Here is a 20,940-nt window from a genome sequence, read left to right on the forward strand (position 1 = left end):
AAAATTAAGGTTTTTTTCTGATTGTAGAAAAAATATCCATTGTTAAAAGACCAAAAAAAAGTTAAAATAAAGATCATTTTATCATATAACAGGTCCTTCTATATATTTTTTCTCCATAAACACACAAATGTTATCATAGAAAGATGTTTTTAATCTTCTTTTTTAAAGAATATATCTGCTCCCTTTCCATGTTATAAGGACTGTTATAAGATATTTAATAGTTCTATAGAATTTCACTATTTGAAAAAAAAATATATTTTATACATTCTATACAATTAAATGTTTGGGCTGTTTATAATTATCACTACTATTAAAACAGACTATGAGAAACATCCTTTAGTTTAAATCTTTTCAGACATTCATAATACTTTTCTTATATTAAATCACTAGATGTAGAATTGCTTTGTCAAAAGGAGGAATTAAGGTCGTTGATAAATAGACTAAATGCTTATTGCACGTTCCTTGTTTCTTTTTTCTAGCACTTCCCTAGTAGTCTTAGTTTACCTTCTTTACTAACCTTTGAATCTGTGAAAGGCATAGATTCCATGTGAATTACCATAGGATGTGTGTAGGCCTAGTATGTAGGTCTAACAATTATAAAAAGTTATTTTTAAAAAATTGTGTAATATATATCTTCCATTCCTTAAACCTATAGCCTGTTACTCTATTCAGTACACACAAGTGTCATATTACTGTCTCTAGGTGATGCATACATTCTGTTTCATGGGTTCTGAAGATACAGACTCAAGGAGGATCACAATTGAAATCTGTGCAGCAAAAGGAAATATGTGACCCTTAGGTTTCATCTCTTGTAATTTGAACAACAGAAATCAAGGAGGCTTTTGAGTTATTGGATTATCTGCCTGCTCTAGTCACCTGACTCTGGAAGTAACAAAATTTGGGTCCTCAAGGGTAAGGCCCTTAAGTGTCTACAGTTAAGAAGACTATAGAACAGTGTGTCAGTTTGAAATGTTTAATGATAACTCTGCGCTCTCACTCTTGGTCACTTCTAGAAATAGCCTTTCCTTCTCACCCCTGAATACTGTATGAAATTTCATCTTTCACTCTATTTGTGGTTCAGGCATTCTGACACTCAATTCAGAAGGAAACCCATTTATAGTTACCTGTTCCATTGCTTAAAGTTAAGAAAAACAATACACGTTGACTTTATGGCATTATAGAATTTCAAAACTACCATCTTTTAAAGAAATGCGGTAGCCCAGTATTTTGAAAGGGTAAGAGGTCTGATGGAGGTACTCTATGAGCTCTGTGGGTAAGAGCTGGAAAGATGCACACACGTGTGTCTTGGAGAACTGAACTCACCTGGAGCGGAAGCCCATCACTTCCTTCAATGCTGGTGCCAACATGCTGCTAGGCAGACACCCCTAACTGGACTCGCACGGGCCAGGAACTGCTTGCTTTTTATTCCTACCTGGAACAAAATACAGCCTCAGTCATTTTTTTTTTTCGTGTTCCTTCAAGCATAGTAAGATATTCATTATGTTATCTTTTTCTGTCATATTAGACACTGACTTCTCAGAATGCTCAACACAAAAAAGCGTAAACTCTTCACCTCTATAATTTACACCTCAGTGATTAATATAGCACCTGTGTGAGTCAAAGGGGCCATCTATATTTTATCTTCTTTAAATGTTCCTTATAAAAGTTTATTATTTCAGTGTAATTATTCTTATCCATTTGGTTTAAGTAATTGATCTGTTAATTTAAGAAGCCATTTTCTATATATTGTCCTTAGACACTAAATCAAAATTTTTAAACTGCAGAAAGAAGGTGATGTTGGAAATATTTTCTGAATTGTTATATTTTTTAATTTATTATTATTATTTTTTTTTACCATGGAAAGGAATCTCAGTGGGAAACAGAATTTAGTAATGCAATTCCATTAGTTTTATGCCTGCCTTATTTTATGTTCTTCAACTTGAGAGACACTGATGAGGAACACTAATGTTTTCTCAAATGCACCAGAGTGTTGATGCTTTGGAAGGTAAGATGAAAATAGACATTTTAACCACATAACAAAACTGTAGGCTTGGCAAAAACCTCAGAGCTGGGCTGCCTGTGTATGAACGGGCTGTGTCAGGGCCTTCCACTCCCCACAGTTAGATTCACTTGACCTTCAGCATGCCTAGCCTTGCCCCAGTCTAGGGCACAGTTGGGTTAATTAAGGAAACATGCAAGAGATGCAGCAGTATGCCAATCTCGTTGCAGTTGGTCCAGTCAGCACTTATGTTGCCTTTGTCCCCTCCTCAGCATCGGGAGTCTGACTCTGAACTGAATCTCATAGTGGAGGTCCCACTATTTGCTGACCTTCCTGCTGATGCTCACTGCCTACCTGAACCTTCAGAACAAGGTTATACGCTCTACTGTTTGATCCACCTGAAGGCACCATCTTACCTCTTGTGGTACCTATTCTGCCCTTATCATTATTGGAATCACCACCTGATGCCTGGTACCAACCTCTGCGAATGAATAATATGGCTCCATGTACTTCAACACATGCAGTGAAATCTATTTCCCTAAACCCTAACCTTCTTCTGATGTCAACTTAGGAACCAGTTATTTTGTCCCATCTTGCTATTATGTAGTTTAAGAGTTCTTCCTATGTAGTATAACGTGAAGGGTTTAAGAAAGGCCCACTTGAATTCCTTTATAGAACTCAAATCTTAAGAATTATTGTTCTTTCCTGTAGTCCTTTTCTCAATATTCATAATTCTCTCATATCATTCTGGAATCTACTTTATCCCCTTCATTTCTACGGCTACTACCACAGTAAACTTTCATCAGCTCTCACTTAGATAATAAATCAAATGTTGATCTGGTACCAACTGAAGACAGATGGCATTTTCCAATTGGGACAATTGGTGGAGAGTTTAATAAAGAGCTTATTTACAAAACCATGATCTGTGCATAGGGAAACCTCAAGGGAAGTTGTTGTGGAGTTGCTATCATCACAAGGCCTGCAGGGACAAGGACAGGGAGCAGTTACTGCCATCAGGAGTCCGACATATGGAGAGGGCCTCCTGGATAGAAGCACTAATCTTTGGGAGTCGCAGGCAGCACACGATGATAGCATGGAAGGGAGCCCTAGGATAAAGCACCAATCTTCTCCCCTCCCCTCTGGCTTCTTGCCCACACTACATGTGGGACAAACCACACTGGAATTCCAAGGGCATGGGAGCCTGGTGATCAACTCCATCCAGGCCATTTTCGAGGGCTAGAGAGTAGGAAGGAGAAAGGTACAGAGTGAACCTGAAAGAATAGGAGAGATCCAAACCCTCTTATCCATACTTTGGAGCATGAAATTTGGAATCACATGTAGGTTTGAGTCCTAGTTCTACCTACATATGTAACTCTAGATAAATTACTTAATTTTGAGATTTTCAGTATTATTATCTACAAAATGTAATAATATGTACTTCAGAGTTCTGTTGTTAGATTAAATGGCATAATATGCCTACAGCATGCACTACTACTAAGTGCCCAATGTTAGAATAGTGGCATAATTCCTCTCAAAGTGCAAAAATAAAAACATACTATAGTCATGCTAAACTCCTTGGCACATTTTCTAATAAACCATGCATTTTCAAATCTGAATTTCATAATTATTGTTCCCTCTGCTGAAGAATAATTCTTTCTTACCTCCACCACCTCAACCCTCGTTTGCCTAGAGAATCCCTACTGATATTTTACAACCCATGAAATGTGCAGGCTCTCTCAGGAAAAGGGGATCATCCCCTGTTTGGTTTTCTATGGCACACATCACTCTGCAAAGCTATTAAAGCAGGATTCTCTTTCTATTTGACTGTGCACTCCATGAGGGGAGGGAAAGACTATGTCAGACAGATTTGTATCCTCAGAAGGTGGTTTTTTTGCCAGGTTTTTAGTAAACACTCAGTAAACATTAAGCAGATAAATGTGTATTAGGAGAATAAGTCTGTTACAATGTAAGGAAAAGGTTCAGTAACTTCTTTCCTCTTGGCCCAAAGGGAAGATCAACCTGTGACAGATGGTACATAGTAGGGAGTAAGACTATCATAGGAAGTCAAGAAATCTCTGAAGAGATCCCAAAGGAAAATCCAAGCAACTTTGCAACCTTTCCCTGGGACAGCCTTGCTGGAATGTTCACTTCATTCATTTCAAGGCTGCCAGATGCACTAGTACAAATTGATTTCAAGCAGAAAGTTAGAAATTTACAAACTAGGTAACTATGACAACAAACACCTCTCTGTAGCTGATGCTTTTGACTGACAAAACCACCAGATGAATTCCCAGCATCTTCTCAGTGACTAACCAAAATTTTCCCCTGTAATTTTAAAAAACATTGTTTTGTGAATAGGTAACGGCTTTGCACGTACCTAAGCCTCACAAAATGTTATATAGAACAAAGTCTTGATCTCACCCTCACTTCCATCCTCTCCATTTGCTACCCTCAAGAAAACCGTCTTTATTGGCATCTGTGTGTCCTTGAAAACTTTCCTTCTGCAAACACAAACAAATATGTACTATATTCTTATTCTTCACCCTCTTCCTAAAAAAAGGAAAACATTTACTATTGCATTCTTTACCCAGTGTTATGGCCCTTAGTTGTTTTGTCACCTAAAGTAACTTACAGGGCTTTTTATATCAGTAAATAAACAGCATCTCTGTTATATCCAACTTCATGTTTTTCTATTGCTTTGAGACACAGAAAGTTATCTAACCAGACCCCTCCCAATTTTTTCTAATATTTTACTATTATTCAAGAGGCTATAGTAAAAAAAAAAAAGTATGTAAATTAGTATCTAAGAGGTACATCTTCAGATAGGTCAAAGGTAAAAGCATGTGTAACTTTCAAATATATTGCCAAATTTCCCTGCTTGGGAATTAAACCAATTTATGCTCCCACCAGCAATCTAAGAGACAGCTTAGGTGGGCAGACTTTTGGATTCTTGCAAATCTGATAGGTGAAAATTGTACATCAGTGTAATTTTGATTAGCATTTTTATAAAGCAGGGTGAATATCTTTTCACAACATTTAAAGGATATTGTGTATCTTTTTGTGTGACATACCTATTAATACCCTTTGCCTTTTTTATTCCAACTGCAATTTAAAACATCCCTTCTTATCCTATGTATTTTCAAAGTGAAGCACAGTTATTAACGACATCAGCAAAATATTCCTCTATGTTTATGTTTTTTAAAGCTTTTGTCCCCAAGCTTTTGGTAATCTTGTGCAGGAAAGTTACACATCACAAAGAGGTCCCACAGTGACCTCTGGTGGCAACTTGCTCCACTGCATCTTCCCCGAATTAATTCTCTGGGCAAAAGGTACACAGGTGGATACAGCTTGCTATGGGACAGACTCTTAGCCCCTAAGCCTAGCCCAGGTCTTCTCACCCTTGAGACAGTATGGATCTACACCCACCCTGAAAACAGAGGCATTAGAGCTATTTCAGCCCTCAAGGAACCAGGTTTATGCCTGCAAGTTGGTGAGCATCCTAATTAGGCAGTATTCATTTCTTTTCTAGTTTTTGTTTTTTTTTTTCTTCCTCCTCCCTTTCTTCTCTACTCACTTTAAAAGATGGCTCTAGAGTATTCTGACAGTGAGCTGCAGTGCAGGCTTGTTCCAGGCAGTCAGACTCTGCTTTACCCTTCCCTATACATCAGTGAAACCAAAAGGGCTATCACTACTCTCCAGAATTCCGAGTACTAACCATATCTCAAAGCCAGAACAGTCAGAAGCCTAAGTTCATGCTGTAGGGGAGGAAGAAATACTCCTCTATCCTTCTAGGTTCTTCTGGCTGGTCTAAGAATTAAATTGACATGAGACAGATAAACAGGAGAAAATCAAACACATTTAATAACATGTATACATGAGAGAAACCCAGGAAAACTGAGTAACTTCCCAAGATGTCCAAAGTCACCACATTAAACACCATCTTCAGCTAAAGACAAAGAAGAATGTTGGGGGAAGTGGTTTGGGATTTCAAAGGGGAAGAAGGCAATGCACATGGAGATAGAAAAGCAAATGTTTGGTAAACAGGTGTTTGCCAAGCCTTGCAAAGACAATGGGATATGGAGAGGACTCTGATCAAATGGGCCTTGCTAGGTTCCTCCCTGTCTACCACACCTAGTTCACATTATACTCTAGTTACCTTTGGTGATAGTTCCTTTCTGGAACAGAGCTTCTATCTTAAATTCTTTTAGGTAGTTAGGGGAAAGACCAAAGTTTCTTCCTAAGTCTTTTGTTCTTAAAAGTAGTCAAGCTAAACAGACACATTTTGAGGTAGCCAATTCTGCTCCCCTACAACGCATTCATTCCCCAAGTATTTGGAATCCTAGGTGCAGTGTTCTAGGTGCTCATGAATTTTTCAGTGAACAGACAAAAAGTCTCTCCTTTTGGATCATTCCTATAGCTGGAGGAGACAATAAATAGTAAATGTGTAATTAAGCAAATCATGTGCTATATTAGAAGAAATGCGTCTGTGAGTGTGGTGGTGAGGAGGCATGTTTCAATTTAAAATAGAAAGAGAAAGGGCAGACCTCTTTGAGAAGGTGACACCTGAGTAAGAATGTGAGGAGGGACTGGAACTATTGGCTTTGCAGGAGGACGAGCGTTCTAGGACGTGTTAACAGTCTAATGCCACACAGAATTGGTAAGTGCAGTGTACACCTGAAAGACCCCCTGTCAGGATTAAGGGACCTTGTCACCCAGCTGCTAGGAGCGCTGCCAACTGCCAGCCCCAGTTCTCATCGCACTTTGCAGTTGCCCTAAAATTGCCCTTTGAAATTGCCTAACCAAGGCCTCGCTTGCCTGCAGTGACCGGTTGGTGTAAGTAAAAAGGCCTGGCCTATAGCCACAATGCAGAATGGCTTCCTGTGGCATTGGCTGAGGCCTTTGTGGAGGTTGCAGTGTTTCCCATCTTCTGTCTGCCCATTTCTGCTTTCTTCCTTTCTCTCTCACAAATGTTGATCCCTAGAACACCCCCTGTAAACCTCTTGCATGCCAGTCTACTTGTTTCAGAAGCAGCAAGGGATCCAGTGTACAGCTAACAACTGGAATAGAACTTTCATTCATTCTTTTCATAAGCATTTGAGCACTAATTTTGGTGCTTAGAATATAGCAGTAAAAAAAAAAAAAACACAAAATTTGTTAATCCGAAAATTATAGTGGAGGAGACAAAAATTACATAATACTAATAAAATACATCGTATATAAACACAGCAATAAGTGTTAAGGAGAAAAACAAAGCAGCAAGAGGGTATAAGAGGAGTCTAGGAAGGGGTGGCAGTTTTAAATATGGGAGTAAGGTACATCTAACCCAAAGCTACATTTGAGTGAAGATCTCAAGGAAATTAGGAGTCAGCCTTGTGGATAACTGGGTGAAAGCGTTTCAGTCATAGGCAACATGAAGAGCAAAGTCTCTAAGGAGACTGGATTGTTTAAAAAACAGCCAGAGGTCCAATTTGTTTGGAGTGGATTGAATGAGAGAGAGAAAGGAGTAGGGGAGGAGGTCAGAGAGTAATGAAGAAACACATCATCTAAAGCTAAGTAGGTTATTGTAGGAAGCGGAGAAGTTGGCTTTTACTCCAAATGAGATGGAAAGCCAGTGGAGGATTTTGAGGTGAAAACTGACAAGACCACCCTGGCTGAACGTTAAGAGACTGAAGGGGATTAAAATCAGACACAGAAATAATTAAGACTATTGCAACAATCTAGAAAAGAAATGAATATGGCTTGAACTAGAGAAGAAGCCGTGAAGGTGGCAAGAAATGGTTAGAATACGGATATGTGTGAAGGTAGGAAAGATAGAATTTGCAGACAGAGTCAATGAGAGGTGTTAGAAAGATAAAGCACAACTCCATGGTTTTGGATCTGAGCAACAGGAAAAGTAGTTTGCATTTACTCAGAAAAAGAGGAATGCCAAGACTCAGGAGGAATTATCAAGAGATCCATTGTGGAGATGTGAATTTCAAGAAGCCCATCAGGCATCCAAGTGAAGATGTCAAATAGAAGCTGGGTAAAGGTATCTGAGATTCATGGGGGAAAAAATGTATGGGAAAGTATAAATTTGAAAGTCATTAGAACTTAGGTGGTATTAAAAAGCCCTGAGACCAGGTGGCATCACCAAAGGAGTGAGTGTGAATAGAAAAGATAAGAGGTCCAAGGACTGAAGTCTTGAGTACTTCAAGCTTTAGAAATTGGGAGATGAAGAAAAACTAGCAAAGGAGAATGACAAGGAGCTGGTAGTGAGGTATATAGGGAAGTCAGACACAAGGATTCCAGAAGCCAAGTGAAAACCGTGACTAAAAGAGGAGAGAATGTTCAACTGAGTCAACTGTTGCTGGTAAGTCATGCAAGATTAAGACTGAGAATTGTGCATTGTATTTGCAGTGTAGAGATCATGGGTGATTGTGACAAGATGTGTTTTAATGAAGTGGTAGCAGAGGATACTAGAATGGAGAGGAATCAAGACATATGCGGAAAGGAGGCATTGGCGAACATACACGTACATGTGCAAGTTTATTAAAGTTAACCAGATTTATGTCAAAAAGTAAGCCTTAACCAATTTCAAAAGATTGAAATCCTATAAACTGTGTTCTCTTACCACAATGGAAATAAGTTGAAAATCAGTAACAAAACACACAGAACAACAACCTATATATCTGGAAATGGAAAAACATTTGTGAAAATCAAAGAAGAAATATTAAACTAAAATATTGGCTGAATGACAACAGAACTACTGCATATTAAAACGTGAGAAACTTTTAGGACCCTTACCCCTCTACCATGTTCCACTTTCACAGGCTTAGTATTACTTCTAGGAGAGGACTTGGAAAATTGGCCACGCAAACAAAATGACTGTCTTGTACCCTATTTCTAAGATAATTTGACTATTTGCTCATCTTCCTCACTAGACTGAGGGCAGTTTAAATGCAAGTACTTTCTAGCACCTGGCGAAATACCTAGTTAAGCATGCACTGAGCACCACTTGCTTATTTCATGAGTGGATAAGTTTGTGGAAAATTAACTGTTTTACAAATTCATAAGTATAATTGAGGGATGTACAAGGCAATTTGTATGGCCGAAAACACCTAGATTAGTGAGTGGCATGTAGGATATCAGTTAAATTATGTGAAATTAATTTTTAATTCACTCTTCAAACTAGATGCAAAAATAAATATACAGAGAGAGTACAGAGTCCAATAGCTGCTTATCAGTCCCCAAAAGGGATCCACTCCTGAGGCTTGCTGTGACCTTTTGGCTGGCTCTGACTGAGGCACACTCTTGTAAAAGGGAAACACACTTTTCCTTATTGTAGGTCTCCAAGCTACTGCACCCCCAAACCTCCAGCAATGATACAGACTTCCTGGATCACAGTTTGTTCAGTGGAATGGCCGGGAATCTTCACACAACACATAACCCCACTAAGACAATATTAGACATCCAAACTCTAAAGCTACAAATGTTTTTTTTTCCTCAGACCATGGCTGGAACATCGTAAAGAGATTTTTCACAATAAAATTAGAAGTAAAAACTCATAGGAGTTTCACTGCAACATAAAATACGGTTTAATTGAAGCAAAATGTCCTGTGAAACAGAATTATGAATATGTGCTGACTCATTATCATCTTCATAATGCGAATGACAGAATGCATAATGATTATTTATATTAAAATCCTGATTTTGGAAGCCATGCATAGAGTTCTATTTGCTAGTGAAACCCAGAAAATGTTTGAAAAAATAAAATGAGACTTTTAGCCCAAGGGCCCAAAAATACCACAAAAGAAATTTTTTTATAAAAAATGACTTGGATGAGCTGAAAAGTTGACATTTCCCTTTATCATGCATTTCTACATATAGAAGAGGCTTATTCAGTATGATTAGCAGTTCTCGATTATACAAATACTTTTTATTTAGCTTTCAACAAGGTACTGATACTGGCTCAACACAAGTCTGGTATAAGGAAGGCCATACTGTAGGAAGCAAGCCATGTTATAACTATGGATAAGCTCTAAGTAACTAACCCAGCTGGGCATACTCTGACTTGCATGTATGCTAGATAATAAATAACTGAGACATGAAGAAAACAACATGCATCATGATTTATGACCCCTGCTTAGCTATATATCTCCCAGCTGCGATGAGAAAATAATTTTATTCTTTTGAGTTCCTTAGGAATGTGATGACCCCCAGATAGAAATTCTATGCTGGCATCCATTATGAATGACAGCTGAAAGGTTTGGTGTGGCAACCCCAAGTCTACAGTGCCAGATGGTCAACATTCCTGACCCCCTCCACTATAGCCCATTGGCCCTATATAACTGCTTCAAGATTCTGTATTGCCCTTAAGGTGGTTTTTTGGGATGATAGCTCACCATCTTCTGATTAGCTAGCTCATCACTTAATGAAAGTCCTTTCTCTATCACTGTTTTGCCTCTTGTTGAATTGGCTTTTGTCTTGCAGCGAGCACGTTGTGTCCTTTGTGTGGTAACAGTACTTCCGAACAATGGTAAAAATTTGTGTCTCCGAATCCTCTGCTATATTTAACATGTATGATAATTATATTTAACACGTATGATATCAAACATGATGGCAAAACTACTATGGCATGTAGGTAGTGAGAGGCCAAGTTAGATTTTCATTCTGATTCTTGGTTCTAAAGACAAAAATCGTTAAAGTTAGCACTGTTGTGTATATCTTCCAAGAGATCTTTTCTTCCTATAACATTTGTGAAACCAGATAAATTATTTTTTGCACGTAAAGATATCAGAGCAATGTGACTATCAAGGTTATTTTATTAAATTGGCCAGCCCTGAGAGTATCTCTCTACAGAGAACAAGTCAAACAAGTTGACATTAGAGGGAGAAGACCATTAGGGGATTTCATCAGTCTGGAAGGAATCTATGCATTTCCTTGTTGGAGGAATATCCTGCTTGAAAAGTATTTTTTCCTTCTTGACTTTATCATGAAAGGAGACAGATAGAGGAACAAAAGGGAAAAATGAAGAGAGAGAGAAAAAGATAGTTTAGACCATAAAGAATGGCCAAGATATTTATTAATGATCCCAAAATGAGTTTCTTACTGCTTGTTTGTCTTTTATTGTCCTCATCATTCAAGACCCTATTCAAGGTCACCTTCTTTATGAAAATGAGGCTATACACTCAAAGCACAGTTGTTTATTTACTACCCTTATGAACTGCACAGTCATTCGCTAGCAACACCACTCTCACTGTATTTTAATTTTTTAAAAATGTATAACTATTTTCCCTCCTTATATCAGGATATTCCAAGAAGGAATATACATCCCTTATTGCTGTCACTCTTTTCTCCTCAAATCTGCTGTCATCCCATTCCACCCCCAGTGCCTAACATCATGTCTGGAAAACAGTAAGTCCTTTTGAGTGTTCAGTGAAAAAACGGCTGACTGAAGAAAATGTGAAAAATGTGAAAGACAAAGGCAAGTGAAAGTAAAATTTAGTTTAAAGTCACATTAGCCATGCACTTTTAGCTTCTCCTCTTTGATAATTGCATTATTTACCTGATGATAAAATAAATCCATTATAAATAAAGTAAATCTGCTAAATCCATTTATCTTACAAAGATAAAATTTTAAGGGTAAGTATGCAAAGTTTAGCCGAACATTCTTAGAAGTGTATCCAAGTAATTTCTGTGATCCAATGGCAGTAGCTTCAGGAGCAGTGTTACAAATATAGAAGAAAGGAGAGTATCATAAAACTAACCAAAAACATTGGTAGTATGTGTCATGATATTCACAGTAGGTACAAAGGGAAAAAAGATTGAAAAGAGAGACAATGAGATGACAATTATAAAATGCAAGATACAATAGTCATAAATTTTAAAGGCTATTTGAGGTGAAAATGAAACATACAGTAATCAAGTTATGTAAGTAAATGAACATTCAAGTGCCCCAAACAGCACTATGACTGATGCTGTGGCAGGATGGTGGGTCTGAGATTTCTGTGGTGGAGTGAAGGGAAAGGAATAGAAGAAAAAAAGATGTTGAACAAGGAAAAATTTTTAACTCAGTAAAGTTCAATGATAAAGGAAAAAGAATCAATGATTTTCTGATATATTTAATCCCCCCCTCCCAGGATCTATGCAAAATATTTTATTGATTCATATTTAAGAATGCCCCATTCTTTATTCTTTGAGCTAAATCTGTGGTGTAACAGACATTACAGTAAGAAGGAAAAGGTGGAAGCTCCTGAAATTATCCCCCACCTTAGCCAAGAGAATAAATCATATGCAATAATGAATCTTAGGAAGAATTACAGAAATTAGTGCCATCCTTAAAGACGTGAAGAATGCAAAAGTGGTGATCCACATCATATCCCCATTCAATTTACCTGCTTTGCTCAGGCAAAAAAAAAAAAAAATTGGACAAAGGTCATGAATGTGATGGTTAATTTTACCTGTCATCTTGGCTGGGCCATGGTGCCCAGATATTTGGGCAAACATTAATCTGGGTGTTTCGGTGAGGGTGTTTTTAGATGGGATTAACATTTATATTGGTGAATGTTGAGTGAAGCAGATTGTTCTTCATAACGTGAGTGGGTCTCATCCAATCCTGTGAAGGTCTGAATAGAAAAAGAGACTGATTTCCCCTTAGCAAGAAGGAATTCTGCCAGCAGACGGCCTTCGGATTTGAACTGCAACACTGGCTCTTCCCTAGGTCTCCAGCCTGACAGGCTTCACATTTGAACTGCAGACTTTGGACTCCATAATTACAAATATGTAAGCCATTCATTTAACTATCTGTTTCTCCCATTCTCTGTGTCTCTACGCATGTAACGCACACATCATTTTGGTTCTGTTTCTCTGGAGAACTCTAATACAATGATGCACTATCATAAACTTGAACCAGTTACCATGCAGGATGTGGTATTTCAACTGTAGCAAATTAATATAGTCTGGTATTAGTTATTAGTGTGTCTTGACTTATCGTATGCTCAAGGAAATCTCCTCATTCCTGCTTACTGTAGTCATTGCTGAAGCATCCAGTTTGACATACTTTAGTCAGGTTTTGTAGGTGCCAATTGGCAATGCTTTCTCACACCCATGCTACATACCTGTCACTTCCCATCATAGGGTTTTATTGACATTCGACGTGATGCCCTTAAGAAATCTGATACATACACACTCAACATTTCAATTAGCCTTTTACTTGCCATGTGTGTAAATGTAGGATTTCTTAGTTGTGTTTTTTAACTATACTTTTTCATCTACTTACTACCTTGAAGGCCTCTAGTTATTTAGGATCATAGATTGAAAATCATTGCTCCATAAACAGTCCTACTAATAAACTCTTCTATTTAGAAGGTTACATATAGTTATATCATCTTTATTTCCTATTAAATTTGGAATAATATTTATTTTAAAAATATTCTAACATTTTGAACACGTCTCTTACATCAATATGGTTCCTAAGAACACTGTATTTCTAAAATGCATAACCTGGCAAGAAACAATTTTGTTCCTGGTTTAAAACAAGAATGTCAAATGATAGGAGAAGCAGAAAATCTCCTATCATTTATCAGACCACTGAATTAATAAGGAAGTCATGAAAATTAACTAGTTTTCTTTTAGTAGATTATAATGTGCACATAACATTCAAATGATAGATGCCTATAAAATAGTAATCCTCCCACGTGAGATAGTAGTTCTTACTTCCTCCATAGTTTGTCTTTCAGAAATGTTTGTGTGTGGAAACATAGATTAAAAGAGTGATAGATACAAGTAATTATGTACCTAATGATACAGGTAGAATTCTCCTTCAAAGGGCTATTTTGATTAGCTGGAAAAAATTGCAAAAGAGTGAGATCAACTTACATCTGATTTAGAATGAGACTCTAGGATGAAAGAAACTCAGTTTTAATATTAAACCTGGATTAAGAGATAACTACCCATTTCAGTTCATTTAATAAGTAATTGTGGAAAAAAGAATGAAAGGCCTCTCATTTAAAAAAAAAAAGCACTGAGTTAAACTAAAGGCTAAAAATGTTGCATTTCAGTGAAGCAATGGAATAGAGAGGACTACAAAAGCAACATCCTCCCATCATAAGTTAGGCATAGAACGCCTAACAGGAAAGTAGTCAGGTCCTCTTATGTAAGCTGTCAGCAAAGGAAAGAAATTATCTACAGCGTAAGACTGAAAGGGAAGCATCCAACTGAAGAACAAATAAATGAATAAGTGAACAAGTGAGTACTAAGTAGCAGCATTAGGAGTTGACTGTCATCCTAGAAGTACCCAAGAGAACATCCAACCGTAAAGCATATGTATATATTTAAGCCAGATTCTGTAATGATTAAAATTTTTGCGATCTGTTGTTCTTTTTCATTTCCTGAATCACAAAAGAAAATTTTGTCCTCTTACTTTGTTCTATACCAATTTGGTACCCAAATTTTTCTTCTCATCTCTATCAGCCACAAAACATAACTCTGAATATTTGGACCATTAAGAAAATAATAATGTTACACTTAAATGACAAAGATCTTCCTGAACTGAGTTTAACTACATAGAATCAGAAGTACTATTCAACAAAGGAGAGCCAAGACATTTTGAATTACAATCATATTACTGGGAGGGGGGAGAACAACCTTAAGATAATTATTTGGTGAAGGCCACATTTGGAAAGGTGCCATCTATAACATGTCTTTGCTTTTACTAAATTATATGCAAGCATTTAAAAACTATTTCCAGCTTTTGCTTATGTTCTAGAAATGTCCGGTCTGATATATGGTCTTCCATTTATCATAAATTTAACTATGAGGAGGTTCTTTTGAGAGGTTTGTCACATCCCATCACCTTATTAGTAATATCACTCTTTGTCCTTTCCAGGGGGGACGAGAAAATGTAAAGGAGCCTGCAAAGGGAAGCTTATTTCAACCCGGACTAAAGTCAAACTTAAAAAATAAGTTTTAAATAAGTTTGTTTAAAAAAATAAACAAAATCTCTGAAAATATGAGAAAAAAGTATTGTAGGGATTAAGTATTGAGATTGTGGGTCAGATGGTCAGAATTTCCACGTGAATGTGAAAGCTTAACACACTCACAAATAAATACTACTTGGATTCGGAAATACAATTGTTTTTAATAGGTGTTTGATTTTCCAAGATCAATGATTATGTTTCACGTAGGCATGAAATTTTGCCATGAATTTAATCTTGTATTCTTTAAGTACCCATTTTTCACAAATGATTGTTTCAGGTAATGGAAGAAGGAAACAGAGAGGAGAATTAGATAAGGGCATGGCCCTTAATGAGCTAGTTACACAGTAACAGATATATCAATGCATTAGTAAACCCCAAAATCAGAAAGCGATGAGATTTTACTTTCTGGCAATGAAGAAACTACAAAACCAAACTTCCTCCACACAACCACAAGAGAAAATATATTCAACTTGTGAATAAAGAATATCAACTTTAAACGCATAGTAGATGAACGTGTAAAAACAATTGTATATTGACGTTATAACTGCTCACAGATGGTGAAAAGTTGAATTATCTGTGTCTCCAATCAGCTAAGAGTCAAAACAGGGCAAGAAATAAAGGCTTGGACTCAAGTTAAGTGGAAAGCGGGATTTGAAAACTTCATATAAAGCTAAAGCCCATGAATAGCTACACATTTAGTTAGAAATTATTCGTTTGAGAAAAATTATCGTCACCTACTAGACTAGATAAGCACAAAACTTTTTTGTATTAGCTTTGGCTACAGAAAACCCTCATAAATTTTAATAAATAACATAAAGCGATCCAGAGCTGTTAATATACATGGGAATCTTGGTACAGGCAAAGAATATTCCTGTCTTTAAGATATCTCATAAATCCAAGTCTTATAGATTCCACAAATAAAGCTATGCCAAATATTAATGCACAACCCAAAGTTATAAAACACGTTGATGCAAGCTTTAAGGGAGAATCTGTATAGATACAGACTGTAAATACTTAAAATTATTGAAGTTGTAAAATAAACAAATGACAAAAAATGATATAATCAAAAAGCAGGTAAACTTACAAAAATGATCAAATCTAACATATAAAAATATACATATATATTATATTATATATATATATATATAAAATCATTGAAATTAAAATCCAATGGAGAAACAAGGGAATATTTCCTACCTCATTCTATGAGGGCATAGACTACCACAACCAGATAAACACATTACAGGAAAGGAAAACTGCTGGTCAGTATCTCTCAAACAAGGTGCAAAAGTTAAATATGAGCAAATAACATTTGGCAATGTATAAAAAGAATTATATACTATGACCAAGTAGGATTTATTCCAGGTGTGCAGTTTGGCCCAATATTTTAAAATCAACTAATGCAATCCATCACATCAATAGGCTAAAGGAAAAAATTCATATGGTCTTATCAATTGATGCAGAAAGAGCTTATGACAAAATCCAGCACCTGTTCATGATAAAATCTCAGCAAATTGTGAATACAGGGAAAAATCAGGAATACAGGGGAAATTCCTTAACTTAATAAAGAATGTCTAAAAAAATGCTACAGGTAACATCATATTAATGGTAAAAACAGGCTACTTTTCCCCTAAGATCAGGGGAAACAGTCAAAGACATTCCCTTTCACTGTTACTGTTCAACATCACTAGTCTTAGCCAGTGAAATAAAAGAAAAGGAAATAAAAATGTACACAAATTGGGGAGGAACACACAAAATTTTTGCTCACAAATTACAGTTTTTTTCAATTCTTTGGGGTTATCTATATAGATAAAGACTCCTAGAATAAGCAACTATAGCAAGATCACGGGATAAGGTTAACATACAAAAGTTCGTTGCTTTTCTCAATACCAGCAATGAACAACCAGAGTTTCAAACTGAAAACTGAATATCACTTGTAATAGACTGAAAAATCAAATATTTATAGGTCTAATAAAATATAGGTCTAATAAAAATGGAAAACTATAAAATGGTTGAAAGAAATCAACGAAGACCTAAATAAATGGAGAGATATTCCATGTTCATGGATTGGAAGATTCACTATTGTTAAATCTTCCCAATTTCACCATTAGAAGTAATGGAATCAAAATCAAAATCCCAGCAAGCTATTTTGTGGATATTGACAAACAAATTCTAAAATTTATCGAGAGAGGCAAAAGACTCAGAATGGCTAACAACACTGAAGAACGAATTTGAAGAATTGACACAATCCAACTTCAAGACAGTAAAAAGCCACAGTAATCAAGAAAGCATGATATTGGTGAATAAAAGAGACACATAGATCAATGCAACAGAATAGATACCCCAGAAAAAGACCCAGATGAATATAGTTAACTAATCCTTGATAAAGGTACAAGGGCAATGCAATGGTCAAAAGATAGCTTTTCAAGAAATTATGTTGGAAAAATTGGATGCCCACATTTAAAAAATGAATCTAGACACAGACCTTACATTTTTCAGAATTCTTTTCTCAAACTGGATCATAGACCTAAATAGTAAATGTAATTCCATTAAAAAACTTCTAAAAGAGGGGCTGGCTCTGTGGCCGAGTGGTTAAGTTCGTGCGCTCCACTGTGGGGGCCCAGGGTTCGGATCCTGGGCGCGGACATGGCACCGCTCGTCAGGCCATGTTGAGGTGGCGTCCCACATCCCACAACTAGAAGGACCTGCAACTAAGATATACAACTATGAAATAAAGCAGAAAAAAAAAAAACAACTTCTAAAAGATAACAGAAAGTCTAGGTGACCTTGAGTTTGGCAATAAGTTTTTAGGTACAACACTAAAAGCATGATCTACAAAAGAAAAAAAGATAAATTGGAATTTTGAATTAAAAACCTCTGCTTTTTAAAAAACGGTCTTGAGAGAATCAAAGACAACACACAGCTTGAGAAAGTTATTAACAAAACATATACCTTACAAAGCACTTTGATCAAAAATATACAAAGAACTTTTAGAACTCAGCAATATGAAAACAAACAACCCAGTTAAAAAATAGCTAAGTTATATGGACAGACACTTCAAAGAAAATAGATAGCAAATAATAAAAGATGCTCAATATCATTTGCATTAGAGAAACAAAAATTACCACAACTATTAGATTCTATACACCTAATAGAATGGCTAAAACCAGAAGAAAAGTAGCAATACCAAATGCTGGTGAGAATGCAGAGCAAAAGCTGGGAATGCAAAATGGTACAGTCACCTTAGAAGAGAGTTTGGCAAGCTCTTACAAAGCTACACTTACTCTTTACCATATAGCTCAGCAGTTAGGATCCTACGTATTTACTCAATTGATTTGTAAACATATTTACATAAAAACCTGCCTGCAAATGCTTATACCAGCTTTACTGATAATTGCCCAAAACTGGAAGCAACCAAGACATCCTTCAATAGGTGAATGAATAAACAAACTGTGGTATATCCATACAATAGAATATTGCTCAGCAATTAAGAGAAATGATCTATAAAGCCACGGAAAGACATGGAAGAACATTAAATTCATCTTAAATGGCCGAGTGAAAGCAGCCAGTATGAAAAGGTGACATGATGTATGATTCTAATTATATGTTACTGTGGAAAAGGTAAAAGTAAAGAGAGAAAAATGATGAGTGGTTTCCAGAGGGTTGGGGTAAGGCAGAGAAATGAATAGGTAGAACACAGGGGATTTTTAGAACAGTAAGTTTATTCTGTATGACGCTGCAATGGTAGATGCATGATAGCACATATTTGCCTAAATTCATGGAACTTGAAGCACAAAGAGTGAAACAATGAATGCAAATTAAAAAAAATCATTCAGGAAATTAGGAGATTTCAGAAGCAATGCCGCCTATAGCAAGAGAATCTAATAAAAATTTTTCTAGATATGTGCATATATGTGAGTTAGTATAAGCATGCATGTTTTTTGGTCTGTCAGCCAAGAGAGCCTAAAAGAAATGGCAGACAGTAAAAGGAATGAGGGTTGCTCGGAGACGTCTGATACAAGGTCTGGGGCAGGAAATGCGCAAGATGAGCCAGGAGCATCTCATAGTGGCAGAAATCTTAAACGTACTCAAAAGAAACCCAATAACACTCATTGGTGGGGTATATCAAAGGAGCCCAGGAGCAACTGAAAGCACTCCGATGGTCAAAGCTGTATCAAGTTGGATAAAATAAAGTAGCATTGGATTATAACCCAAAGTATAAAATAAATATCCATACTGATATAAGTAAATTAATAGAGAAGAGGAGACAAACATCCCCTGCAGAAGAATTCCAAAAATTTACATAGACATTCAGCCTTCAAGGAGATGGAGCATAATTCCCAACTCTCTAGGTTAAACGTGCTTATAGTGATATATGTGCATACTGCTTCCAAAGAATACAGTCTGGATAGGAGAGAAGGATGGGGGAGACTAACTTCACAGTGCAGAAACCCAACAAACAATACAGCAGATGATGAAGGCCAACTCAACAGTCATCCACCATTTTGATACTATGTACCCTTGACAGGATGTGACGCAAATGGCACTTTACCTCTGGGGTCTTCCACCCAGGAACCAATTACCCAAGTCTTATCTTGAGGAAGAGAGACAAATGCCAATAGAAAGGCATCTTACAAAATATCTGACCAGTACTCAGGACTGTAAAGCTCATGGAAAACAAGAAAAGTCTCAGAAAAGACCACAACCAAGAGAACCCTAAAAAAGACATGAAAACTGAATGTCATGTGGAACCTTGGATGGGACCCTGGGACAGAAGACAGCCCTTATGTAAAACTAAGGAAATTGGAACAAAATGTGAACTTTAGTTAATAACGTATCAATGTTGATTTGTCATACTAATGTAAGATGTTAAAATGGGAAACTGAGTGTGGGGTATATGGAAATTCTCTGTGCAATCTTCACAATTTTTGTGTAAATCTAGAACAGTCTCAAAAATTTATGCTAAAACTAATGGAAAGCAACTTAGATAATTCTGAAGTAATGGTGAAATAGATAAATCTAAATAAATTTTAAGTAATTCAGACAAAGATAAGGGGAAAGAAGTATGAAAGGAAGGTGAAGGGATGGAAGAGCTGAATAAAAAGGTGTAACCATGATATACAGGAGTTTTAGTAGGAGAGAGTCGAAATATTGAAAAGGAAATGTTGAAAAATATAGTGGCCTCAACAGTTCACAGAATTGTCAAAAGACATGGTTCCTCAAATTTAGTAAAGGCAAAGAGTATAGAGAAGAATGAATAAAACTTTGTATGAAAGCACATTGTAATATCAATGTAGACTGCTGAGACAAAGAAAGTAGCTAGAAATAAATATTTGAAAATTCAAATAACATACAAAGGTATAAGTTTGACAATAGATTTTTCAACAAAAAGAAGAATAGCATGGAGTGAAGCAACATCTTCATTGTGCTTGAAAAAAAATAATAGTGTTACCTCAAATTTGTACGTAGCAATCTTTCATACAAAGGTATAAAAGCAAGCAAATACAAAACAAAGAAACAAAACAAGCAAAGAAAAATACTAATAATTTACTACTAATGAAACCTCACTAAAGGAACTTAGAAAGGATGTAGTTTAAGAGGAAGGACATTGAATATGCAATAAGAATGGGATGCAAGGAGGAATGGGTAGCAAATACTGGCAGATATATGGGTACACTAAAACAGGTATTAACAGTATAATGGTGGTAGAACAGATCTACTTGGAGAATATTAAACAAACCTCAAATAATTAATAGTAATACAAGTAACAATGAGAACAAAAATCTGAAGCTTCTCCAAAAAATCTGTTTTTCACATTTATACAGCACGGTGTTTGTACTTTGTATGTCTATACCTTTTTCATATGAGATCTCAGCTAAATTAAATATTTTCAATTCAATCTAAGTAAAGACACTTTTTAAAGTGCAGCTATGAGTTATACCTTAGGAACACACCAAAAACCTAAGAGAATTGAAGTAATGAAAA

At 36.3% G+C, this 20,940-nt stretch overlaps 1 protein-coding gene and 1 long non-coding RNA gene across 45 annotated transcripts in view; one reads left to right on the forward strand and one right to left on the reverse strand.

The window, feature by feature from the left end:
* Positions 1-20,940, reverse strand: part of PTPRD (protein tyrosine phosphatase receptor type D) — a 2,083,106-nt gene that overhangs the window by 1,446,605 nt on the left and 615,561 nt on the right. For all 44 annotated transcript variants that reach the window (XM_070248854.1, XM_070248852.1, XM_070248848.1 and 41 more), the window contains one exon: positions 1,324-1,432. The gene's annotated coding sequence lies outside the window, so the exon portion shown is untranslated. The remainder of the gene's footprint in view (positions 1-1,323; positions 1,433-20,940) is intronic.
* LOC138920448 (uncharacterized) overlaps positions 12,540-20,940 on the forward strand; it is a 30,320-nt gene continuing 21,919 nt past the window's right edge. The window contains exon 1 of the long non-coding RNA XR_011431618.1: positions 12,540-12,760. This is a non-coding gene — a long non-coding RNA (uncharacterized lncRNA). The remainder of the gene's footprint in view (positions 12,761-20,940) is intronic.

This window comes from Equus caballus, chromosome 23, assembly GCF_041296265.1.
Source record: "Equus caballus isolate H_3958 breed thoroughbred chromosome 23, TB-T2T, whole genome shotgun sequence".
Lineage (NCBI taxonomy): Eukaryota > Metazoa > Chordata > Mammalia > Perissodactyla > Equidae > Equus > Equus caballus.